This window comes from Otolemur garnettii, unplaced genomic scaffold (assembly GCF_000181295.1).
Source record: "Otolemur garnettii isolate 467f Iridium unplaced genomic scaffold, OtoGar3 scaffold00146, whole genome shotgun sequence".
In the NCBI taxonomy this organism is placed as follows: Eukaryota; Metazoa; Chordata; class Mammalia; order Primates; family Galagidae; genus Otolemur; species Otolemur garnettii.
Genome location: NW_003852541.1, coordinates 4,881,903 through 4,889,419, shown reverse-complemented (window position 1 = coordinate 4,889,419; position 7,517 = coordinate 4,881,903). Strand labels below are relative to the sequence as shown.

Genomic DNA, 7,517 nt, shown 5'->3' with positions numbered 1-7,517 from the left:
TTGGCTTCAGAGTTGTCAAAGTTTCTTACCCACCCAGATCACCATTCACTCCAGTCTGTCCCTGGGATTCACCCTGCTAACCACGCAGTACCTAGGGGGTGTCTTACTGCTTTTCCAGTAAGAAGTCCAAGGTGGAGTAGGGGATAGAGGTGACCTCCACAGAGTAGCTAATTGTCTAGGTGTATGGATGTGGGGGAGGTTGGGGAGAGAATGACTCTGTGTGTGGGTATAGGTATTTTTGCTTGGGGTCTGCAGTATTTGGATATGTCTAGGCAGTCATATGGCTGAAGCTCTTGGGGCTCAGGGTATCAAGGAAATTTATTTGCAGAACTCCCAAATCACCTGAGCCCTGCAGTTCCTGTTCCCCAGACTGAAACATGGGTAGTCCCTATATTTCATCTTGTAGCCAGGATACCTCTGGGAGAACATAGCATTTTATTTTTTTAATAGCTAAATAATATTTTTTAATTTATAACTAAGTGTTAAATAGTGTCCTACAAATAACATGATATAAAACTATCAGTGTCCCCAACACATTCTGATTGCACTATGACACATCCAATGCCCAAAATTCCCACACATCTTTTTTTAAATTAAATCATAACTATGTACATTGATGCATTTATGGGGTTCAGTGTACTGATTTGATATACAATGTGAAATCCTTACATTAAACTGATGAACACATCCATCACAATTGTATTCTTTTCTAATAGTTTTGAAATGTACCACTGTATCATGCACATTAGGTGGTCCCCCTAAATACCATCCCTCCTCCTGCCTCTACCCTCCCCTCCCCTCTGCTCTCTCTCCTCTTCCCTTCTACTTTCTATAGTTATGTTTTTACCATTCATATTAATGTGTAGGTACTTATATATTGATTTCATAGTAGTATTGAGTACATTAGATACTTTTCCCCCCATTCTTGAGATACTTTGCTAAGAAGAATGTGTTCCAGCTCCATACACATAAATATAAAAGATGTGAAGTCTCCATCTTTTTATGTCTGCATAGTATTCCATGGTGTACATATACCACAATTTGTTAATCCATTCATGGGTAGTTGGGCACTTGGACTGTTTTAATGTCTTGGCTATTATGAATTGGGCTGCAATAAACATTCTGGTGCAAATGTCTTTGTTGTAAAATGATTTTTGATCATCTGGGTATATATACCTAGTAGAGGCATTGTAGGATTGAATGGTAGGTCTCCTTTTACTTCCTTGAGTGTTTGCCAAACTTCTTTCCAAAAAGGTCATATTAGCTTACATTCCCACCAGAAGTGTACAAGTGTTCTCTTCTCTCTGCATCCACACCAATATCTGTAGTTTGAGGATTTTGTTATGTGGGCTAATCTTACTGGAGTTAGATGATATTTCAAAGTGGTTTTGATTTGCATTTCTCTGATGATTAAAAGATGATGAGCATTTTTTCATGTGTTTATACGCCATGTGCCTGTCTTCTTCAGAGATGTTTCTGTTCAAGTCTCTTGCCCACATAGAAATGAGGTTATTTTTTCTTTTCTTATTGAGTAGTCTGAAAAATCTTCTCCCATTCTGAAGGTTGTCTGTTTACTCTACTTACTGTGCTCTTGGCTATGCAAAAGCTTTTTAGTTTGATCAGGTCCCAGTAAGATATTTTTGGTGTTGCTTCAATTGCCAGGGGGTCCTCCTCATAAAGTATTCTTCCAGGTCAATTTCTTCAAGTGTTTTCCCTGCACTCTCTTCTAGAATTTTTTTTTCTTCTTCTAGTATTTTTATAGTATCGTGTCTTAAGTTTAAATCTTTTATCCAGTGAGAATCAATTTTTGTTAATGGTGAAAGGTGGGGGTCCAGTTTCAGTCTTCTACAGGTTGCCAGCCAGTTTACTCAGAACCATTTATTAAATAGGGAGTCTTTCCCCCATTAAATGTTTTTGATAGGCTTGTTGAAAATCAAATGATGATAAGTGGCTGGGTTCATCTCTTGGTTCTCTCTTCTGTTCCCTAAATCTGCATCTCAGTTTTTGTGCCAATACCATGCTGTTTTGATCACTATAGATTTATAGTAAAGCCTTAAGTCTGGTAACATGATACCTCCTGATTTGTTTTCATTTCTGAGTAATGTATTGGCTATTTGAGTTTTTCTCTGATTCCATATAAAATGTATTATTTTTTTCAAGCTCTTTAAAGATGACAATCGTGCTTCAATCAGGATTGCATTAAATCTGTAGATTGCTTTGAGTAGTATGGCCATTTTAACAATGTTGATTCTTCCCAGGCATGAGTATGGTATGTTTTTCCATTTGTTAACATCTTCAGCTATTTCTTTTCTCAGAGTTTCATAATTCTCTTTATGGAGATCTTCACATACTTTGTTAGGTAAATTCCCAGCTATTTTATCTTCTTTGGCACTACTGTAAAAGGAATAGAGTCCTTGACTTTATTTTCAATTTGATTATTGTTGGTGTATGTAAAAGCTACTGATTTATAAGTATTGATTTTGTATGCTGAAATGCTGCTGTACTCCTTGATCACTTCTAAGAGTTCTGTAGCTGAGTCCTTGGGGTTTTCCAGGTGTAGTATCATATCATCAGTGAACAGTGAGAGTTTGCTCCCTCTCCTCCTTGGCTGCCTTCTCTGATTGCGATGGCTAAGAATTCCATTACCATGTTGAATAGCAGTGGAGACAGTGGGCATCCTTGTCTAGTTCCAGATCTGAGTGGAAATGTTTTCAATTTTACTCCATTCAATATGATATTGGCTGTCGGTTTGCTGTATATAGCCTCTATCGGTTTAAGAAATGTCCCTTCTATGCCTATTTGCTTAAGTGTTCCGATCATGAAAGATGCTGGATATTATCAAAAGCTTTTTCTGCATCAATTGAGAGAATCCTATGGCCTTTGTTTTTCATTTTATTTATGTGATGTATTATATTTATAGATTTGTGTATGTTGAACCAACCTGTAACCCTGGAATAAAGACAACTTGATCATGGTGTATATATATTTTTTGATGTGCTGTTGAATTCTGTTTGCTGTGATCTTATTGAATATTTTTGCATTGATATCCATTGATGATATTGGTCTATAATTTTCTTTCTTTGTTGGATCCTTTTCTGGTTTGGTGATTATGGTGATATTTGCTTAATAGAATGTGTTGGGATGTATTCCTTTTTTTTTTCTATGCTTTGGAAAATGTTGTACAATATAGGTACTAGTTCCTCTATAACGGTTTGATAGAATTTGGATATGAAGCCATCTGGTCCTAGACTTTTCTTTTTTGGGAGATTTCATATATTTGATGTCATGCTTGATATAGGTCTATTCAGAACTTCTTTTATTTATTTATTTTATGAGACAGATTCTCACATGTTGCCCTTTGGTAGTAGTGTTGTGGCATCATAGCTCACAGCAACCTCAAACTCTTGGGCTTAAGCGATTCTCTTGCCTCAGCTTCTCAAGTAGCTGGGACTATAGGCACCCACCCCAACACCTGGATATTTTGTTGTTGTTGTTGCAGTTGTCATTGTTGTTTGACAGGCCCAGGCCTGGTTCAAACCCATCATCCCTGGTGTATGTGGCCAGCACCTTAATTGTTGAGCTATGGGCACTGAGCCCAGAATATCTAATTCTTTCTCACGGAGTCAAGGATGGTGGTGTGCTTGTAGGTATTTGCCCATCTCATCAAGGTTTTTATATTTCTGAAAAGTTTTTTTTGTAATAATCATTGAGGACTTTTTGTATTTCTGAGGTGCCTGTTGTTATTTCTCCTTTATTGTTTCTGATAGACTATATTAGAGATTTTACTTTTCTGTTTCTGGTTAGGTTGGCCAAAGTTTTATCAATTTTGTTTATTGTTTCAAAAAACCAATTTTTTGTTTCTTTGATCTTCTGAATGATTCTTTTTTTTCAATTTCATTTCATTCTGCCCTAATTTTGGTCATTTCTTTTGGTTTGGGGTTGCAATATTCTTCCTTTCCTGTTGCTTGAGATGACCTATTAAGTTGTTGGCTTCCTCTCTTTCTGTTTTCTTGATTTAGGCTTCCAATGCTATGAATTTTCCTCTTAGGACTGCCTTTGCAGTATCCCAGAGGTTTAATGATTTGTGTCTTCATTATCATTTTGCCCCCCAAATTTGGTGATCTCCTTCTTAATCTTGTCTTTGACCTAGCTATCATTCAGCATAAGATTATTTAGTTTTCATGACTTTGTTTGAGCATGAAAATTCCTATTGCTGTTGAGTTCAACTTTTATTCCATGATGGTCCAAGAAGATACAAGGAATAATTTCTATTCCTTTAAATTTGCTGAGGTTAGACTTGTGTCCTAAGATATGATCAACTTTGGAGGATGATCCGTGGGCTGATAAGAAGAATGTATATTCAGTTTTATTAGGATGAAATGTTCTGTAGAGATCTGTTAAGTCCATTTGTTGTAGAGTCAAGTTTAAGTCTAATATCTCTTTGTTTAGTTCCTTCTTAGAGGATCTATCCAAAACTGTCAAAGGGGTGTTAAGATCTCCAATTATTATAGTGCAAGAAGATATCAAGTTGTTCATATCCATTAAGATTTGCTTTATGAATTGAGGAGCATTCTGGTAGGGTGCACAAATGTTAATTATCATAATCTCTTCATGTTGGGTGTTTCCCTTAACAAATATGTAGTGACCATCCTTAACTTTCTTTATCTTTGTTGGTTTAAAGCCAATTGTATCTGCAAATAAAATTGCAACCCCTGGTTTTTTTCTGATTTCTATTTGCCTGTATTATAGATGTCCATCCCTTCACCCTGAGTTTATAAGTCCTTTAAGGTAAGATGAGATTCTTGTATTCAGCAGATATCTGGTCTGAGTTTATGTATCCAGTCAGCCAACCTATGCCTCTTTAGAGGACAATTTAAATTATTCACATTAACTGAGAGAATTGATAAGCCTGGTAGTGTTTTGGCTAACATGTTTTTTGAATGTCCAGTAAACATTTTTAATCCTTTCACCACTGTGTAAGTTGGGTTTTGTTCAAAAATTTCTGAGTGAGCTTACTTTGGTAGTAGAACATTGTTCTGATCATTGTGGAGAATGGGTCTGAGAATATCCAGGAAAGCTGGTTTAGTTATGGCAAATTTCTTCAACATGCGTATGTCATTAAAGTATTTGATTTCTCCATCACAAATGAAACTCAGTTTAGCTGGATACAGGATCCTAGGCTGTAAGTTGTTTTATTTTAGGAGCTTGAAGGTTGATGACCATCCTTTTCTTGCTTGAAACATTTAGGCTGAGAGATCTGCAGTCATTCTGATATTTCTGCCTTGTAGGTAATGCTTTTCTTATGTCTGGCTGCTTGCAGAATTTTCTTGTTCATGTTAACTTTGGCAAAGTTAATTACAATGTGTCTAGGAGATGCTTTATATATACTGAGTCTTGCAGGGATTCTGAAACTATGTACTATCTGAATTTCTGTATCTCTTGCCATGTTTGGGAAATTCTCCTTCATTATATCTTGATATAGGGGATCTGTGCCTTTAGGATCATCCTCTTCAGGAATTCCTATCAGATGAATGTTTGCTCCTTTGGAGTGGTCTCACAACTCTCTCAGGGAATGATTCATTTTTGCTCTCTACTTCTCTGCCTCTTTGAGCATTTGGAAGTGTTCAAAAACTGGGTGTCTTCAGGGTCAAATAGGGAGAAATGGCAATGGAGCCAGGCTGTGGGTTAGTGATTTCTGAAGGGGTGGAGGTATGAAGCAGCTGATCACTGTGGCCCATCTTTGGGAAAACATCTGGGAACTACAGTCTAGCCTCAAGCCTCAGCTTACTTGAAGCTTGAGATACTCAAAGCCTCCTGTACAGCAGCCTCACTCAGAAATTATTTTGATCTCAGCATTTAGCCATCTTCCATCATGTCTCTGACAATGATGAGTGGGCTTCTGATTAAGCACTCAAGCCCACCTGTGCTGCTGCATCAGGTTACCAAGACTGCCCAGTTAGATACCTTCAACTTCCAGAGTTGCTTTATGCAGGGTGTCTTTGCCCATTTCTCTGAGATCTTATTTATTCACTGGACCTATAACCCAAGGGGAAAGGTGTTATATACCTTCTGGGTGCATGGACCCCAGGTACAGCTAGAGGGTCATCTTGCCCAGGCAGTTTACTTTGCCATCCCTACCAAGGAGGATGCTGAAGGCCTGGCCCAGATGTTCCAGGGGTTTAAGAAGTTTAACCCAGCATGGGAAAGAGTCTGTATTATCCTGGTGGATCCCTACTTTCTACTCCTGCCAACCCTAGCCATGGAGTTCCCCACAGCTGAGATCCTGCTCTCAGCCTTCCACATTTGTAAGTTCCTCCAGGGCAAGTTCTATCAACTACCTCTTGATCGGCCTGTGGAAAGGGTGCTCCTGACTTCACTGCAGAGCATCATGTGCTCAGCCATAGCAGGCAACCTGAGAAAGCTGTATGCACTCATGAGCAACTGCATCCCCCAGCCAACCTGCCTGAGCTCCATGCACAATGGCTGCTCAATGACTGCATCTGGCTGGCCCACTGCCAGAGAAGCCAAGCCAAGAGCAGCCACTACTTCCACATCCTCGAAGTCACCACCTGTGTCCTCAGCCAATTCTTTGTCACCACCCCATCTGAGAAACTGGGCTTAGCCTCTTTGGTCCGATACATGCAGCAGAACTCTGGAGACAAGGGAAGATTTAATGTGGGACTGAGTCCCCAGGACAGTCTTACCCCTTCAGACACCAGCTCTGAGAGCCCCCCAAATGGAGCAGTTAGTAGAATCTCTCATCCAGCACTCCCTCAATGCCATCTGCACAGAGCCAGCAGCCCAGCTCTGCCTAAGCAAGCTTGCTATGGTCCAGAAATCCACACATCTCATTGGCTCTGGCTCAGAAAAGATGAATACACAGATCCTGGAAGACACTCACAAGGTGCAACCCCAGCCCCTAGCCAGCTTCAGCTGCTATTTTACCCAAGTGTTCCACCTGCCCCCTGCTGCCACATCCTAGTTCAGTGCCTGCCACCAGGTGCCTGCCACCAGGTGCTTCAGTCCAACATGCTACCTGCTCAATGGGTGACAGGTTGTGCCACCAGTTTAGACAGCATCCTGGGCAGCAAGTAGAATGAGACTCTGGACAAGCACTTGGCAGTGACTCACCTCACCGAGAAGGTGTGTTGGTTTTTGCAGCACTGCAGCAAGGAGGAGTTCAAACAGAGGTACGGTACCCTGCAGGAACTGGTTAACAGCTGGATCAGCCCTTATAAGCAGGTCCAACTCTGATTACTCTCCACACCCAGAGGTGCACATGCATGTGTACACACATCCACCCTTACACACACACTCACACTAGCGTATTTCTGTGGGTCCTCTTTTCAGAATAATAATGATGAAGGGTCTTCTAATCTACAATAGCCTGCTACCTAGAAGATGCCTAGCTCCCTAAGACAGAAATCAGTAAATCTTTTCTGTAAATGGTCCCTAACCAAGCAATTCCTGGTCTAAGGTAAGAGATTGGGTGGTGAGATTGAGGGCTGGGGGCTTGG

At 40.0% G+C, this 7,517-nt stretch overlaps 1 pseudogene; it reads left to right on the top strand.

Moving 5' to 3' along the window:
• The first annotated feature begins 5,736 nt into the window (after window positions 1-5,736).
• On the top strand, window positions 5,737-7,254 carry LOC100943069 (annotated as a pseudogene).
• Window positions 7,255-7,517: the final 263 nt, after the last annotated feature.